The sequence below is a fragment of the Rhinatrema bivittatum genome, chromosome 8 (genome assembly GCF_901001135.1).
Source record: "Rhinatrema bivittatum chromosome 8, aRhiBiv1.1, whole genome shotgun sequence".
Lineage (NCBI taxonomy): Eukaryota > Metazoa > Chordata > Amphibia > Gymnophiona > Rhinatrematidae > Rhinatrema > Rhinatrema bivittatum.
Window position 1 is genome coordinate 5,034,943 of NC_042622.1, and position 19,191 is coordinate 5,054,133.

Here is a 19,191-nt window from a genome sequence, read left to right on the forward strand (position 1 = left end):
TCCGGAAGGGGTGGCTTGTCACCCGGTCCCTTTTCGCGCCATTTTTGCGCCATTTTCTTCCTGAGGAGATGCCCAAAGGGACTGTTTGTGCTGCGTGTGGAGAGCCGGGTCGCTGGCTCTCCCGCGAGGGCCTCTGTTCCCGGTGTATTCCCGGGGGGGAGGGGCCCTCGCGGAGGACAGCCGCGACCGGGATCTCTCTATCTCCGCGGCAGGAGGCACGATCAGCTTCGGGCAGACCACGGCAGACCTCGCCCCCGATATCGGAGGCGGCTGCCATTTTGGGGCATTCGGCGGCCACTTTAGGGGACCCCGATCGCGGGGCAGTTTTGTCGGAGGAGGGAGGGGACCTCCCGCCCCTGTCTCCGCCGGATCTTAGCCCCCATCGGCCACGCGGTTTATCAGGGCTCATGTCTTTGCCACCTATGGGAGCCAAGGGAGGTCCCTTGAAGACGTCATCCTTTTTCCTCACAGTTTGTACTTTTGCTCCACAAGGCTTACCTGGAAGCCGAAGCTGAATGGGAGCAGGCTGCCCCTATCCCTGATAAACGTGGCAAACCTTCCGCAGCTCACACCGACCTGGGATTGGATAGTCCTAATCCAGCCCTCCCTCCTAAGCCTCCGCAGCATGTTGATATAGATCCTGTTTCACAGGACACTCCCGCTCCAGATTCCGGTACTGACATGGGGGGTGTGGACCCGGTCGAGGGGGATGACCCTCAAATCCTCTGGTTATTTCACAAGGAAGAATTAGATCCTTTGATCACACATGTGCTCCAGGAGCTGGGGATTCCGATACCCCAGATTGAGTCGGATTCCCTGCCGGGTGACTTAGAATTGACCGGGCTCCGCACACCATCGCATGCTTTTCCATTTCATAATAAGCTTGCTCAAATTATTTACCGGGAATGGGATAATCCGGAGGCCACGCTTAGAGTCAGTCGGGCTATGGATAAGCTCTACCCGCTTCCTGCGGATTCATTAGAGATGCTTAAAGTGCCTAAAGTGGATTCGGCTGTCACAGCCATTGCTAAACACACCACCATCCCGGTGACGGGGGGTACGGCCCTTAAGGATCTCCAGGATCGGAAATTGGAGATGTTACTGAAGCGAATTTTTTAGGTCTCAGCCTTAGGAGTACAGGCGGCGCTTTGCAGCTGCATGGTGCACAGGGCTACCCTTCACTGGGTACAACAGATGTTAACGTCGCAAGATCTGCCCCCGGAGGAGGCAGAGCAGGCAAACCGCATGGAATCTGCGGTGGCTTATGCTGCGGATGCCTTCTATGACCTGCTCCGCACTTCGGCCCGCTCCATGGCTTCTGCAGTATCGGCAAGAAGACTACTTTGGCTACGTCACTGGGCTGCAGACTCGCCATCTAAAGCGCAACTCGGCTCTTTTCCCTTTCGGGGTAAACTGTTATTTGGGGACGAGTTGGAGCAACTAATTCGATCTCTGGGAGAGAACAAGGTGTTCAAGTTACCGGAGGACAGGCCCAGGTCCTTTCGGTCTTCAGGCAACTTCCGCGGTCGTTTTCGCGGGCAGCGCCGATTTCGCTCTGGCAGAGGCTCCTCCTCTTATGCTACTAGACAAGTTACTACACGCTCTCAAGCATGGACTCCTTCCTTTCGTGGTAGACGGCCAGTGCGCGCAACAGCGTCGCACACCTTTGCCGCCGCTAAAACGGCTCAATGAAGGGATGCTGGCCCATCCCTCGGTTCTGAAGGTAGGAGGACGTCTCTTTCACTTTCGAGAGGAATGGGCCAGAATTACTACCGACCAGTGGGTTCTTGACATCATACATTACGGCTACGCGTTGGAGTTTGCACGGCCCCTATGCGACCTGTTTCTCATTTCTCCCAGCGGTTCTCCAGCAAAACAGCAGGTGATTTCGCAGACAATAATGCGGTTACAAGCGCTGGGAGCTATAGTGCCGGTACCACCTGCCGAGCAAAGGACAGGTCGCTATTCCATTTACTTCATCGTCCCGAAGAAAGAAGGCGCGTTCCGGCCGATACTGGATCTGAAGCAGGTCAACAGGACATTGCGGATCCCACGATTTCGGATGGAAACCCTGCTCTCCGTCATCGCAGCAGTCCACAAAGGCGAATATTTGGCTTCATTGGATCTCACAGAGGCTTACTTGCATATAGGAATCCAGGAGTTCCATCAAAGGTTTCTCCTCTTTATGATCATGGGATCCCATTTCCAGTTCTGTGCTCTTCCGTTCGGCCTCACGACAGCTCCAAGAGTTTTCACCAAGGTCATGGTGGTGGTAGCCGCGAGTCTCTGGAGGGAAGGGGTATTGGTACACCCGTACTTGGACGACTGGCTCATCCGGGCAAAATCGCGGCGTCTCTGCAAGGAAGCGGTGCAGGCGGTACTTCTTCGGCTCAACTCTCTGGGTTGGGTTGTCAACCACTCCAAGAGTCAGCTGATTCCCACCCAGAGATTGGAGTTTCTGGGAGCATTGTTCAACACCGGTTTGGGCAAGGTTTTCCTTCCGCAGGCAAGGATGGAGCGCCTGATAGCTCACGTTCGCCGCCTATTAGCTCTCCCCCTGCCGGTGGCATGGGATTATTTGCAAGTTCTTGGATATATGGCGTCCACTCTGGATTTGGTTCCTTGGGCTTTTGCGCATATGCGGCCTCTACAAGGGGCGCTCCTATCGCGCTGGGATCCCAAATTGGAAGATTTTCAGGTGCCTTTGCCGCTCCTATGCCCGGCCAGATCCAGCCTGCAATGGTGGTTGAATCCATCCCACTTGCTCCAGGGTGTCGATTTGGAGCCCCCTTAATGGATCATTGTCACGACAGATGCCAGTCTGAAGAGTTGGGGGGCGGTCTGTCAATCTCAGTCCACTCAGGGGCGTTGGACGCTTCCGCAAACCAAGTGGTCTATAAATTGTTTGGAAACCAGAGCGGTACGCCTGGCGTTACAACATTTTCTCCCTTTGATTCGAGAACGAGCAGTACGGGTCCTGTCCGACAATGCGACCACGGTAGCGTACATAAATCGGCAAGGCGGGACAAGAAGTCATCTAGTAGCCACCGAAGCCAGCCGATTGATGGTTTGGGCGGAAAAGCACCTGTCTCGTCTTGCAGCGTCGCACATCGCCGGAGTCGACAACATTCAGGCAGACTACCTCAGCCGACAGCAGCTAGATCCCGGAGAGTGGGAGCTATCTCCCGAGGCACTCAGACTCATCATCCAAAGATGAGGAACTCCCCGATTGGACCTCATGGCGACACGTTTGAATGCCAAAGCAGCTCGCTTCTTCAGTCGCAGGCGAGAACACGGGTCGGAAGGTGTAGATGCTCTGGTTCTTCCCTGGCCCGTTCATGTTCTTCTCTACGTGTTTCCCCCGTGGCCGTTAGTGGGGAAAATATTGCGCCGGATCGAGTCCCACGCGGGTCCGGTCGTTCTCGTGGCTCCGGAGTGGCCAATGAGACCATGGTTTGCCGACCTGGTCAACCTGGCGGTGGACGGCCCCTTGCGTCTCGGTCATCTGCCTCGTCTGTTACGGCAGGGTCCGGTATTTTTCGACCAGGCCGATCGCTTTTGTCTAGCGGCTTGGCTTTTGAGAGGCGGCAATTGAAAAAGAAGGGTTATTCGGAATCGGTCATTGCTACTCTTCTGCAGGCTCGTAAGCCCTCTACTTCAGTTGCCTATGTCAGAGTATGGAAAGTATTCGACTCTTGGTGCCGGGACTTGGAGGTGCCACCGCGACAGGCTACGGTGTCTCATATTCTAGTCTTCTTACAGGAGGGCCTAAAGAAGGGTTTATCCTATAATTCCCTCCGTGTGCAGGTGGCAGCCTTAGGCTGTTACCGAGGTAAGCTTGAAGGAGTTTCCATCGCCATGCACCCTGACGTAGCACGGTTTTTAAAGGGGGTTAAACATTTGAGACCGCCGGTGCGGGCTATCTGTCCCTCTTGGATCCTCAATTTGGTTCTCCGTGGTCTTTGTACTTCTCCGTTTGAACCATTACGAAGGGCTACCCTTAAGGATCTTACTCTCAAAACGTTTTTTCTTGTCGCTGTTTGTTCGGCTAGGCAAATTTCGGAGCTTCAGGCGTTGTCTTGCAGAGAACCATTTCACCGTATTTCCAATTCGGGGGTTTCGCTCCGTACTGTTCCTTCTTTCTTACCAAAGGTAGTTTCAGCTTTTCACGTCAATCAAACGATAGATCTCCCAGCCTTTGCGATGGATGTCAGTGATACGTCTAGGCAGCCGGAACTTCGCAGGTTGGATGTTCGAAGGGCACTATTGCGGTATTTGGAAATTACCAACCCTTTTCGGTTATCTGACCATCTTTTTGTCTTGTGGAACGGTCCCAGGAAGGGGGCTAAAGCTTCTAAGGCTACGATAGCACGCTGGTTGAAGGAGGCTATTGCTTCCACTTACATTTGTAGGGGTCGCGCCGTTCCGGAGGGTCTTAAGGCCCATTCTCTGTGCTCTCAAGCGGCATCTTGGGCGGAAAGTGGTTTTTCTCACCTCAAGAAATTTGCCGGGCGGCTACTTGGAAATCGTTGCACACTTTTGCTAGACATTACCGATTGGACGTGCACGCTCCGACGGTGGACTCGTTTGGCAGCGGTGTGCTTCACGCTGGACTGTCAATGTCCCACCCCATTTAGGGCAGCTTGGGTACTTCCCAGCAGTCTGGACTGATCCTGGTACGTACAGGGAAAGGAAAATTAGTTCTTACCTGATAATTTTCGTTCCTGTAGTACCAAGGATCAGTCCAGACGCCCGCCCATCAAACGGAAGAGTCCCACAGCTATATTGTTTTTCAGATTCCTTTTTGCAAGCACTTGTTCTATTTTCTTATGGTTATATTTCATGGCTTTCCGCCTGGTTTCCTCGTTTTTCCAAAAAGCTCATATTTATCTTGATCTAGTCACGAGTTTTGAGCCATTGGTTTCTTATTTCATTCTACTTTGTTATTGATTATACTGAAGGATCGCAGGGAGCGCACCAGGGTATATAGGTGGTGCCTTTTCAGTTTCTCTCTGACTCCATCTGCTGGATGGGAGGCATAACCCACATAACCCATCTGGACTGATCCTTGGTACTACAGGAACGAAAATTATCAGGTAAGAAACTAATTTTCCTTTATTTGTTATATACTCTGGCATTGTAGTCAGTTTTCAAAGGGAAATCACCCATCTGCAAAATAAAAGAACCTGTTTAATTTATACCCAATATTTGTATGGGCAGTTAAGTGGGGGCAAAATAGCACATATACATTTGAAAATTGAATATATGTATGCTGCTTTAGTCCCCCAACAAACAAAGCCACAGGAACACCTCTTTGTAATTTGACTAAAAGTGCATGTTCTATGGAAGCAATTGCATACTTTATTTATTTAAAAAAATGTATAGCCCGCTCCATCCACAATTCTGGGTGGGTTGTATAAAACATACATAAAGCAGAAAATCACTCAAACAAAATTTATAATAACCAGAGCGTAATAGCTGGTTACAAATTGACATAAAGAGGAACCAGCATTATATCTGCTCAAGAAAATATAGTACCAGTGCCTGGATGAGGGACATTAGTGCTAAAAAAAAACCTATAATCTGCTCATGGGGGTCAAAAAACTTAAGGTGGGCAGAGGAGCACAGTTGTCAGGCCAATTTACCCAAGTAAATGGCTTTCAAAATTGTCTTCACTATTTAGAGGAAGATGTAGGGGAGCAGAAGAGAGGATCAATTGCATGTATGCTGCCATTCCATAGGAGGTTTTTATTTTGTGCAAACAGGGTGTTAGGGCTATTATTGTGTGCCCACAACAAATGGTGAGGGAAACAGGGTTATTAGGTTTCTGTTACATTCCCTAATAGTCCCATTGGGTACTACCTCTGCAGGAGTGTAACAGAAGCTAGCAGCAACTATAAGTCTTTAATCATATGAATTCCCATGTAGATTCCCTGTTCTTTCATGCTGCAGTTTTTCAGCTTTCTGCTGGTCCAGCTTCAGTGGTGAGAGGTTGCTAGAGGAATGCTATAAAGGGTTTTTTAAATCTCACAGAGATAGGGGTAGATTTTAAAAGAAGCGCGATCAGCCTACTTTTGCTTGCGCATCAGACTCAAGCAAAAGTACGCTGGATTTTAGTAGATACGCGCGGAGCCGCGCATATCCACTAAAATCCTGGATCGGCGCGCGCAAGGCTATCGATTTTGTATAGCCTGCGCGCGCCGAGCCGCGCTGCCTCCCCCCGTTCCCTCCAAGGCCGCTCCGAAATCGGAGCGGCCTCGGAGGGAACTTTCCTTTGCCCTCCCCTCACCTTACCCTCCCTTCCCCTACCTAACCCACCCACCCGGCCCTGTCTACACCCCCCCCTTACCTTTGTCGGGGGATTTACGCCTCCCGGAGGGAGACGTAAATCCCCGCGCGCCAGCGGGCCTGCTACGCGCCGGGCCACGACCTGGGGGCGGGTACGGAGGGCGCGGCCACGCCCCTGGGCCGTAGCCACGCCCCCGTACCCGCCCCCAAAACGCTGCCGACACGCCCCCGGAACGCCGCGACGACCGGGCCCGCCCCCGACACGCCCCCCCTCCGAGAACCCCGGGACTTACGCGAGTCCCGGGGCTCTGCGCGCGCCGGGAGGCCTATGTAAAATAGGCTTCCCGGCGCGCAGGGCCCTGCTCGCGTAAATCCGCCCGGTTTTGGGCGGATTTACGCGAGCAGGGCTCTGAAAATCCGCCCCATAGTGCTTGCTTAGCAGCATAAGGCTACCTGGCTTGAGCCAACCAGATTAGTGCCAGCCAATGTGGTCCTGTGGATAGACACTGCAGTGCTGTCTCTTATCATGTGGTCACCATTTTGGACAGGCAGATTGTGTGGCAAGAACCAAGAGTGTTATCTTCATTGCAGGCTCAGTGATTGAAGACTGTAAAACTGTAAATTGAGACCATGGACCTCAGACCAGGATTCTCAACCCAGCCCTCAGCACACATCTAGCTGGTCAGGTTTTCAGGATATCCATAATGAATATGCATGAGATACATTTGCATACACTGCCTCCATTGTATGCAAATCTATATCATGCATATTCTTTGTGGATATTCTGAAAATCTGACTGGCTTAATGAACTCCAAGGGATGGATTGAAAACCACCACCTTAAAACATGCCTCAAAATAGATTGATTTTTTCCCATGACCCAGAGCCATGCCTAGGCAGCAGCAGATTCTGGGAAGGATTCCAATTTGCTGTTATAGCAAGAATGTCTTTTCAGTCTGGAGGATGATTCGGTCAGGCCTATTGCAGGTTGGACCACCTAGCAGAGTCCAATTTTGCTCAATTAGTTTAAAAATAACAGCGTGTCTGTTCAGCACAAGAACATCCCTGTGAACCTGGTAGACTGGTACTCCAGGTCACATCCTTAACAAAAGTTAATTCCTTCCATACTGTCTACTACAGGGACCAGGATTGTTCTAGGATAAAAGTCAAAATCAAACACAGGAGATACTGCTTTCTATGGAACTGGACTTCTGGCATTACAGGCTTGGGGTTGATTTTAAAACTCGCACACATGTCCAGGTTCCCGGCACACACACATGGATGTGGCTATTTTATAACATATGCGCGTCAGCACACGCATGTTATAAAATACAATTCCTGCATGCACATATGCGCCAGATTTTAATGTCCACATGCACATGTGTGGGCGGGTGACCTCTTCCATGCACAACGGGGGGGGAGGGGTTTACAAAACAATGCGCGGCGACGGGAGTAGGGTTTTCCCAGTTCCCTCCCAATCCACTCCAATTAAGGAGAGGACTGGGAGGGAACATCCCTATATGTCTAACTACCTTTCCTACCTTTTCCCCTCCTTCCTGACCCCTAACCCCTACCTATTAGATTTTTTTTTGTTGTTTTATAACTTACCTGCTCCTTTGGAGCAGAAGTAAGTTACATGCGCCGGCTGGCTGGGCCTTTTTTAATATGAGCTTGGCGTGCGCACAGCCCGACTATGCGTGTATCTCTTGGTTTTAGAGCGCGCAGTGCTTATAGGGATAAAATGTCATGAATGTTTTAACTCAACTGAGATGCCTTAAGCATTTTTATATAAGCACCACAATATGTGTTTTTGTCCCTTTTATGAGTGCAAAATTATGAAATCTTTCTATAATTGCTGTATCAATAAAACAAAATTCTTTTTTTTTTTAAATTTTTTATTTATGCCTTTTAACAAAATTACAAATATCCACTTGTTAAAGAAATCTCTTACATACAGAAAGAAAAAAAAATACTACAGATGTATTCTGAACACACAAACATAATATCTGTAATATAAGCAAAATAGAAGAAATATGAGGGAGAGCAGATTATTAGAGCGAGTAAATATCAAACAGAAATATAATTCAATTACTTATCTGGTGGTCTGAATAGGACCTCACTACATTACATTCACTTCCAAACAACAGGATCATGTGGGATTAGAGTGAGTATCCAGAAAGGATCTAAGTTGTTTAGGTTCAAAGAAAACATAGCGCTGGTCCTGAAAAAATATACATTTACAAGGAAATTGCAACTTAAAAGAAACCCCCTTTTGTACAACTTCACCTTTCATATTTAGGAACTCTTTCCTTCTTATATGGGTCTGCTTAACTAAGTCTTGATAACAACGTACTTTCTGTCCAAAAAAGGAAACTTGACTATTTCTGAAATATTGTTTAAATATATTATTTTTGTCCATAAGAAATGCAAATGTCACTAGCAATGGTCTACGATAAGAAACAACCATTTCCTGAGACGATTCCAATAACATTGTCAGATCCGGTAAAGCTTGGTCTTCTATTTCAATTTGATTATCCTCAGTTGGGTATAAGTATTGTGAATAGTTAAAGAACCTACTTTCCTTCTACCCGCACAAGAATTACCTCCTCTTACCCGCCCTTTCCCCTTTTACCTTTTCCCTTCTACTCTCCTTAAGAGTTTATCAAGTAATCACCTGATAAACCACCTATCCCAAGTTGAACAGCTGTCATATTGTTTATCTATTCTAATTTATAGTAAAGCTAAATATTGTTTATCTATGCTTATCTACTCTAAATTATTGTAAAGCCTGTTGCTACGTTACGTTACATTGTGAACCGGGGTGATGTTTTTAACGTGCCCCGGTATATAAAAAACTCTTAAATAAATAAATAAATAAATAAATAAATAAGTAATGTACTTTAGTTATTACTGGTTTAATTTCATCTGGAACGTTTAAAACTTGCAACACATACAATTTAAATAAATCTAACAGAGCTATGTTCTTTAGGACAGGAAAATTAAGAAATCTTAAATTGTGTGCTCTCAAGTTGTTCTCAATCTTTTCTAACCTTCTATTTACCACATCTTCATTTTGAATCATAGATGCTTGAATTTTCCCAATTTCAGTAACTGAAGTTTCTAATTTTTATATTTTTATTATTTTGCGTCACAATTTCAATTGCATTATGTCGAACTTGTTGTTTGATATCCATTACTTCTTTTGTTAGTCCCAGAATAGCCTTTTCTAAGGACTGGAGAGCATTCCATATTGAGACAAGCGTTATTTCAGAGTCTTTCACCAGTAAATGTCCCTCCATAGATACTTCCTGGTCTGCCCCTCTTCCCACTCCTGTTGTTAACCCGGCGCCCTCGCTAAGGCTCGAGGAATCAAGCCACGCTGCCATTTTCAGCCCTTCTCCCGATTCACCTCGAGAGTGGTCTACCTTGGCGTCTGGCTCCTGCTTGGTAATTCCTTGCGATGTTTCTCTTTGTTCCGCTGTTTCCACCTCTCTCCAGATTCCCTCCGCCGAGGTTGCAGTTTCTTTAGCTCCTCCATCCTCGTCTCGGCCTGGGGGCACTGGTCTTAATGGAGATCTGGGACTTAACGATGTCTCAGTCAGGGAGATAGGCACTCACTCCACTGCCTGCTCCCCTGCGACCCTTTCTCCCGGCGTAAGTGAGGTCACCGCGGCAAAGAAGCTTCCGATCCTGGGCTGCATAGTTTCCACTGGTGTGGAGGTGCTCTCTCCACACTGGACCCTAGCTTTTCGCTTGGTATGTGGCATCTGAAATGGTCTCAATCAGAAAAAGATCGGAGCTCCTCTTAACGCGACCAGTCAGACCGCCATCTTGGAAGGCTCTCCCCCCAATAAAACAAAATTCTAAAGCCTTTCCTGGGATAGCTGGACAACCATCCCAAAAGTATGCACATCCCAAAAGAAAGGGCTGCTAGTGGAACATCCTTCAAATCTGGTACAGCAAGTGTAACCCCTATATTTAAAAAGGGATCCAGGGGTGATCTGGGAAACTATAGACTGGCGAGCCTGACTTCAGTGCCGGGAAAAATCATGGAAATTTTATAACGAATAAAATCACAAAACATTTAGATAGACGTGGTTTGATGGGACACAACCAACATGGATTTACCCAAGGGAAGTCTTGCCTCACAAATCTCCTACATTTTTTTGAAGGAGTGAATAAACATGTGGACAAAGGTGAACCAGTAGATGTGGTATATTTGGATTTCCAGAAGGCATTCGACAAAGTCCTGCATGCGAGGCTTCTAAAAAAACTAAAAAGTCATGGGTTAGGAAGCGATGTCCTTTTGTGGATTACAAGTTGGTTAAAAATGGAAAACAGAGAGTAGGATTAAATGATCAATTTTAACAGTGGAAAAAGGTAAACAGTGGAGTGTCTCAGGGATCTGTGCTTGGACCGGTGCTTTTTAATATATTTATAAATGATCTGGAAAGGGGTACAACAAGTGAGGTGATCAAATCTGTGAATGACACAACATTATGCAGAGTAGTTAAATCTCAAGCACATTGTGATGATTTGCAGGAGGACCTTGTGAGACTGGAAGATTGGGCTTCCAAATGGCAGATGAAGTTTAACGTGGACAAGTGCAAAGTGATGCATATAGGGAAAAATACCCTTGCTGTAGTTACATGATGTTAGGTTCTATCTAAGGAGTTACCACCCAAGAAAAAGATCTAGGTGTCATAGTGGATAATACATTGAAATCGTTGGCCCAGTGTGCCGTAGCAATCAAAACAGCAAACAATGTTAGGAATTATTAGGAAGGGAATGGAAAATAAAACGGAGGATGTCATAATGCCTATTTATTGCTCCATGGTGAGACCGCACCTTGAATACTGTGTGCAGTTCTGGTCACCGCATCACAAAAAGGATATAGCTGCACTGGAGAAACCACAGAGAAGGGCGACCAAAATGATATGGGGCATGGAACAGCGCCCCTATGAAGAAAGACTAAAGAGGTTAGGGCTGTTCATCTTGGAGAAGAGCCAGCTAAGAGGGATTATGATAGAGGTCTTTAAAATCATGAGAGGTCTAGAACGGGTAAATGTGAATCGGTTATTTACTCTTTCGGATAATAGAAGGACCAGGGGGCACTCTATGAAGTTAGCATGTAGCACATTTAAAATTAATCAGAGAAAATTCTTTTTCACTCAACACACATGTTCTGTCCCCAGCAGTGGGTACATGTTTGTATCTGTGCATATTGTAGTTTAACTGTGTTTAGTGCAGTCCTCCCTTCTGAGGATTCTTAATACTGAAACACTTTTTGTAACCCATGATAAAAGTCTGTGAGCCTTTGCCCTTAAGAGAAGCTCCCTCACCCCTCCACCTTCTCTCACTATCGTAAGAGCTTGAATGCCCCTCAATCTAACTTGAGTCTTCCTAGGTGCCTTATAGGCTCAAGGGACTGCCCTTCATGCTCCCCCTGTGTCACATGGTTCTTAGGCTCGCTGCCATTGGACCTTGCCCCCTGCCCCCAGCTTGTGGAGGCATTTTCTTTAGCAGCTCTCGATGATAGTTCAGTTCACCCCTTGTGTGCTTCTGAGCCAGCAGCGCTCTGTAATACTCCCTGAAATGATCAGGTTTTTTACCTTCTCCCTTACTGCCTTTGTCTGAAGACTAAATCTGCCTCATATCCCTCAAGCTTCCTATCTCTACCATAAACTAACTCCTGCAACAGAAGAGACCTCCTTCTCCCTCCTGCTACCCTGTCTCCAGTTACCAAAGATCTTTGCCTAGGAGCTCATGTTTGAAATGCAACAATTGTAAGTAGAATTTACCTGTATAATAAATAATTTCAAACTTAAAGAATCTTTGTCTTGAGGACTGATTGGAGAGAAAGTTTAGCTGTCTGAATAGGAAAAATATGGTTGTTTACCTGATTCAGAACAGTAAAAAACCTGTATCAAACAGGAAGATAGTAAAAAGTGAAAAGCCAGTGAACTGAAAGCATTTTTTAAATAACTGCATACAGTGCAATGAAACAAGAACTTCATCCCCAAAGCACAGCCTGTGGTAGGGAAGTCTGCATTGAGTAGAAATCGTTAAAGGTGAAGGATTGTTAAAGACACCTCCTTGCACCTGAATAAGCCTTCCACACCTTCAGCTGTGATGAGAGGCCAGGGAATCAAATATAAAAACCCTAAGATTGTGAAGATTTATACTTTCGGACTGACTTTGAGTCTGCAAAGCATTAAAGAAGCAAACGCGGATGTAAAATGAGCCTATGCTACAAGCGAGGTATACAAAGAGTTGCAAAGAAAGCGTTTTAACTCCATGCAACCGCCGCCAGAATTCAAACTCTAGACAAAGGACTTAACGACAGTCTTTAAGCCCATTCAAGCTTCCCTCTTGCTGGGCAAGGAATTTGTCACCTGTAAGCAGCTCTCCCCTCCCTTTGCCACTGCTCCTGCAGACTAGAAACAGAGAGCAATTAGTTGCCATAGATACCAGATCTCTGCTGACTCTACAGACAGGGCAGTTAGAACTAACAAAAAAACCCCAACAAACTGAATTTCAAGCCAAGCACTCACAGCATTGGGGATCAAGATTGAAAGGACAGTGATTGCAAAAGCTGCTCTGCCCCTCCCCCATCCCTCTGTTACACATTTGCCGCCGAAGATTGCCATAGATACCAGATCTCTGCTGACTCCAGGAACAGGGAACAGAAAGCCCGGAGGCAAACTTTCCTTAGGTGTTCCCTGTACGTACCAGGATCAGTCCAGACAGCTGGGTTATGCCTCCCCTCCAGCAGATGGAGTCAGAGAGAAAACTGAAAGCACCCCCTAGATATACTAGTGTGCCACCTGCGATCCCTCAGTATATTCTCTGACTCCAGTAGATTGAGAGGCATAACCCTGCGGTCCTGCCCTGGTGAGTGTGTTCGTACTGGGGGAAAAGAAAAACAAAACATTTTATTAGGGGGACAGATCATTTGGTTTTCTTCTCTCTGTCCTGTCTGTGGTGTGTTGTTTGGTTGTGCGCAGCACGGTTTGGGCTCAGTGTGGGGCAGACACATAGGGACCTACCCTATGAACGTTCCCGGGCTAGACGGTCCTTGAGGCTGGGGGAGAGCTTACCGGTGGGCCGGTCACCCTCCCCCCCCCAATTCCAGGGGTCCCAACCCTGAAGGGGGTTTAAAAAAAAAAAAAAAAAGGAACTTTTGAATTGAGACACTTCAGTCCTGTTGGCAACAGGCAGTGGGCTTGTTCCTTCCACCCCGGCCTGCCAGAGCCTCTGCGGACCCCGGAGAGGGTGGCTTAGTCACCCGGCGCACTGGGCTGGTGAGGGGTTAGCACTCACCTCGGTTTTGGCGCCTTTTTTCTTCAGGGCTCCATTTTCTGCCCGTGATGCCGCGATCTTCGGCCTGTGGGGCCTGTGCGGGAGCGGGGGCGCGACTCTCCAGGGAGGGCCTCTGTCCCCAATGTCTCCCTGGGGACGAGGGACCCTCCCGGGGGCCGAGCGCTGCCCGCAGCGATCTTTCCCTGCCTCCTTCGCCACGGCATCGCGGCGCTGCTAGCAGCCGCTCTTCTGCCCCTCCTCCATCGGGGAGGAGTGCGGCGGCCATCTTGGCCACGCGGCAGGCAGACTTGGAGGCATCGGAGGAAGAAACCTCCCCTCCCCCCTCCCCGGGCGAGCGAAATCTGCGGTCTCCGGCCGATTTGGGAAGCCCCGCCCCCCTCCTCCTTCAGGGGCCGTTGCCAGGAATTTAAAACGATCGGTGCCTTTTTCTTCCGATTTTGTGCTCCTGATGCACAAGGCGTTTTTACAGGCTGAATCTGGTTGGGAAGCAGAGGTCCCTTCTCCCCCCAAGATCCCTAAACCTACCTTGCCCCAGTGGAATCCGTCGGGCGTGGGGTCCTCCGGGGCCAGTGTCTCCCGCCCGCGGGGGGGTGCTGAGGGCGCAGGGGACGCGGAACCGGTTCCGAGTCCCCAGGAGCCTTCGGATTTGCTGGCAGCGGACGAACAGCTGTCCGTGGAGGGGGATGACCCCCAGGTGCTGCGCTTATTTGGCAAAGAGGAGTTAAGCTCTCTTATCCTCCATGTCTTGCAAGAGCTTGAGCTGACGGCGCCCCCCCCAGGACGCTGATACTTCTACGGGGGATATCGCCATGGCGGGGATTCGGGCCCCTCCTCAGACCTTCCCATTCCATCACAAGGTGTTACAGATCGTTTCCAAGGAGTGGGAGCTGCCAGAGTCTTCTCTGAGGGTCACTCGAGCTATGGAAAAGCTATATCCCTTGCCTAAGGATGCCTTGGAACTCCTAAAGACACCGGCGGTGGATTCGGCTGTCACGGCGGTGGTTAAACATATGACTATCCCTGTTACGGGTGGGATAGCTTTGAAAGATCTCCAGGACCGTAAGCTGGAGATCTTACTGAAGCGTATTTTTGAGGTGGCGGCCCTAGGTGTCCGGGCAGCAGCGTGCAGCAGCCTCGTGCAGAGGGCCAACCTGCGATGGGTCCAGCAGTTGCTGACCACGCAGGAGCTTCCTCCGGGTGAGGCTGAGCAGGCAAATTGTGTGGAGGCTGCGGTCGCTTATACCGCGGATGCTTTATATGATTTGTTGCGTACTTCGGCTCGCATCATGTCATCGGCTGTTTCGGCTCGGAGGTTGCTCTGGCTCCGTCGTTGGTCGGCGGATGCCACCTCTAAGGCAAGATTAGGCTCCTTTCCCTTTAAGGGCAAGTTGCTTTTTGGAGAGGAGCTGGATCAGCTTATTAAGGACCTGGGCAACAACAAGGTATATAAGTTGCCGGAGGATAAGCCGCGTCAATCACGGGCGTTTGGGAATGCTAGGGCTCGTTTTCGGGGTCAACGGCGTTTCCGTGCGGGACGAGGTGGTACCTTTCCCCAGAGACAACAGGCCACGAGAACCCAGCCCTGGTCTCCTTCCTTTCGGGGCAGGAGGCCTCAACGTGGAGGCTCCTCACAAAGTTTCGCTGCCATTAAGCCCGCACAATGAAGGTGCGCAGGCCCATTCCTCCGTTCCCGTTATCGGAGGTCGGCTGTCCCGGTTTTGGGAGGAATGGGTCAAAATAACTTCGGATCAATGGGTCCTCGACGTGGTCCGGTACGGCTACGAGTTGGATTTTGCACGTCCCCTCCGGGATCTCTTTCTGGTGTCGCCGTGCGGTCCGATAGAAAAGAGGCTGGCTACAGCTCAAACGCTCGATCACCTACAGGCTCTGGGGGCGGTGACTCCGGTCCCGCCAGACCAGCTTCGGACGGGTCGGTATTCCATTTATTTTCTGGTTCCCAAAAAGGAGGGCACCTTCCGACCGATCCTGGATCTCAAAGGCGTGAACAAGGCCTTACGAGTGCCTCGCTTTCGGATGGAGACTCTACGGTCTGTTATTGCGGCCGTCCACAAGGGAGAATATTTGGCTTCTTTGGACTTGACGGAGGCTTATCTCCACATTGGTATCCGAGAGAGTCATCAAAGGTTCCTACGCTTCATGGTGCTAGGGTCCCACTATCAGTTTTGTGCCCTCCCTTTCGGCCTGGCCACCGCGCCGCGAGTGTTCACCAAGGTGCTCGTCGTGGTCGCGGCTTCTCTTCGTCGGCAGGGATTACTCGTGCACCCTTACCTCGACGATTGGCTCATCCGGGTGAAGTCACATGCGGCTTGCAAACGGGCAGTTTCCCTGGTAGTGCGTCAGCTTCAGTCGTTGGGTTGGGTAGTCAACTTCGCGAAGAGCAGACTCGAGCCGACCCAACAACTGGAGTTTTTGGGCGCGCGATTCGATACCTTGGTGGGCAAGGTTTTTCTTCCTCATCAGCGCATGCTCAATCTCATGACACTGGTACGGCGCCCGCTGGCTCTCACGACTCCCACGGTGTGGGATCATTTACAGCTCATTGGGCATATGGTATCTACTATGGAGATGGTGCAATGGGCTTTTGCGCATATGCGGCCCTTACAGAGATCTCTACTATCTCGTTGGGATCCCAGATCAGAGGATTTTGGTCTGGAGCTCCCTCTACTGGAGGAGGCCCGATCCAGTCTCGCCTGGTGGCTCAATCCGGACAACCTGCTCCAAGGAGTGACCCTGGAACCCCCATCTTGGACGGTGGTGACAACGGATGCCAGTCTTTCCGGCTGGGGGGCGGTCTGCCAATCCCGAGCTGTTCAGGGCACCTGGACGGCGCACCAGTCCACTTGGTCCATCAACCGCTTGGAAACCAGGGCGGTACGTCTGGCCTTGCGTCGCCTACTTCCCATGGTAAGCGGCCGGTCGGTACGGATTCTGTCGGACAACGCGACCACAGTGGCGTACATTAATCGACAAGGAGGCACGAAAAGTCGTGCGGTGGCGACAGAGGCCGCGTTGTTGATGGCCTGGACGGAACGCCAAGTGTCGCGGCTAGCGGCCTCCCACATTGCCGGCGTAGACAACGTTCAGGCGGACTACCTCAGTCGACGACATCTGGATCCCGGAGAATGGGAGCTTTCCCCGGAGGCGATGGGTCTCATCACTCGGCGGTGGGGGACTCCGCACTTGGATCTCATGGCGACTCGGATAAATGCGAAGGCGGCGCGTTTCTTCAGTCGAAGAAGAGAGCACGCGTTGGAGGGGGTGGATGCACTGGTACTTCCGTGGCCCCGTCGCATTCTTCTGTACGTGTTTCCACCGTGGCCCCTGGTGGGGAAGGTGTTACGACGCATAGAGTCCCATCAAGGTCCGGTGATTCTCGTGGCTCCGGAATGGCCGCATCGTCCGTGGTTCGCGGATCTCGTCAACCTGGCGGTGGACGGCCCTCTACGGTTAGGTCATCTTCCCAATCTCCTGCGTCAGGGTCCGGTAGTTTTCGAACTGGCGGATCGCTTTTGTCTGGCGGCTTGGCTTATGAGCGGAAGCAGTTGAGGAAGAGAGGTTATTCGGATGCGGTGGTGTCTACCCTGCTTCGAGCGCGTCGGTCTTCTACTACGCTCGCTTATGCTAGGGTTTGGAAGGTTTTCCATGATTGGTGCGCTGGTTTGGGTATTACGCCTAAGCGTTCGACCGTTCCTCAGATCCTCATGTTCTTACAGGGGGGCCTGACGAAGGGTTTGGCGTATAATTCGCTTCGCGTTCAGGTGGCGGCTCTGGGATGCTTGAGAGGTCAGCTGGAAGGGTCCTCCCTTGCGTGTCACCCAGATGTCGCTCGGTTCTTGCGAGGAGTTAGGAACTTGCGTCCTCCTCTTAGGCTTCCCTGTCCTTCCTGGAACTTGAATTTGGTACTCCGTGGTTTGTGTGCGGCTCCGTTTGAGCCTATTCATTCGGCTTCGTTGAAGGATCTGACCCTCAAGGCGGTTTTTCTTGTGGCTATCTCCTCGGCTCGGAGGGTGTCGGAGCTTCAGGCTCTTTCTTGCAGAGAACCGTTCTTGCGTATTTCTGATTCGGGGGTTTCCTTACGGACCGTGCCATCCTTTCTTCCTAAGGTGGTCTCGGCGTTTCATGTCAACCAGACGGTTGAGCTACCCTCCTTTTCGGCGGAGGACTTGCGGTCTACCCAAGGTAAGGACTTGCGGCGCCTGGACGTCCGGCGAATTCTCCTGCGCTATTTGGAGGTTACTAATGATTTTCGAAAGTCAGATCATCTCTTCGTGTTGTGGAATGGGCCCAAGAAGGGTCTTCAGGCATCTAAGGCTACGATTGCCCGATGGTTGACGGGGGCCATTGCATCCACCTACATTGGCTGCGGTAAGCCTGTTCCGGATGGGCTTAAGGCTCATTCGTTGCGTGCTCAGGCGACTTCGTGGGCTGAGAATCGATTGGTCTCTTCCCAGGAGATATGTAGGGCGGCCACTTGGAAATCTTGGCATACGTTTGCCAGGCACTATCGCCTGGATGTCAGGGGTCCGTCCTCACAGTCGTTTGGTAGCAGCGTGATTCGAGCGGGACTCTCAGGGTCCCACCCCAGTTGAGGCGGCTTGGGTACATCCCAGCTGTCTGGACTGATCCTGGTACGTACAGGGAAAGGAAAATTAGGTTCTTACCTTTGCTAATTTTCGTTCCTGTAGTACCATGGATCAGTCCAGACGCCCGCCCACGGTGTTCTGGGAGTCCGCTCGTGTTCTTATATTTCCAGGTGGTTTTCCACACCAAGGATGAAGTGTTTGTTCTTCACTGTATGGTTGTCAGTGTTTTCTGTTGACGTTACAACTTGCTGTTCTGTTTGTTTGTCTGTGTTCACGGAGGTTACTATTTGATCTGACCTCGAGTTTGCACTACAATCCGTTCAGTTATGGAAATTTATTGGGGGTGGCATTTGCGATGGTTAGTTTTTTACTTCTGCTTTGATATCGCATATACTGAGGGATCGCAGGTGGCACACTAGTATATCTAGGGGGTGCTTTCAGTTTTCTCTCTGACTCCATCTGCTGGAGGGGAGGCATAACCCAGCTGTCTGGACTGATCCATGGTACTACAGGAACGAAAATTAGCAAAGGTAAGAACCTAATTTTCCTTTAGCTAGCTTTGCCCCCCTGCTTCTAAAGCAATTCAAAGTTTATTCCCTTTAACTCAGTGGCTGAAAGAAGTGTTTGCTATTGAGATGGCTGAAACAGCAATACAGGAAGACAAAGACACCTTGAAACAGCTAACTGAAGCCATTGAATTAAGAGATGACACAGAGCAAAAAGGGGAAGATGCTGAAGGAAGGGATGAAAGCAATAATTTGAAGAGATTATCTAAGCTAACAGAGAAGCTGCGCAGAGATATGAGACAAGAAGACAGAGGCATGAACACAGGATAGAAAGAGAGTGGCATAACGTCGAGCAGGAAAGGGAGAGGTCTCAGAAAGCCCCACCACCTTAAGTACCATATAGAACAGCTGCAGCTTCATTCCCAAACCTATAGGCTCATCACAGAAGAGTATCTTGAGTTCTTAACAAGAA

At 49.8% G+C, this 19,191-nt stretch overlaps 1 protein-coding gene across 3 annotated transcripts in view; it reads left to right on the top strand.

Annotated features, from left to right (window-relative positions):
- RAD21L1 (RAD21 cohesin complex component like 1) overlaps positions 1 to 19,191 on the top strand; it is a 775,557-nt gene that overhangs the window by 723,307 nt on the left and 33,059 nt on the right. The window lies entirely within an intron of this gene.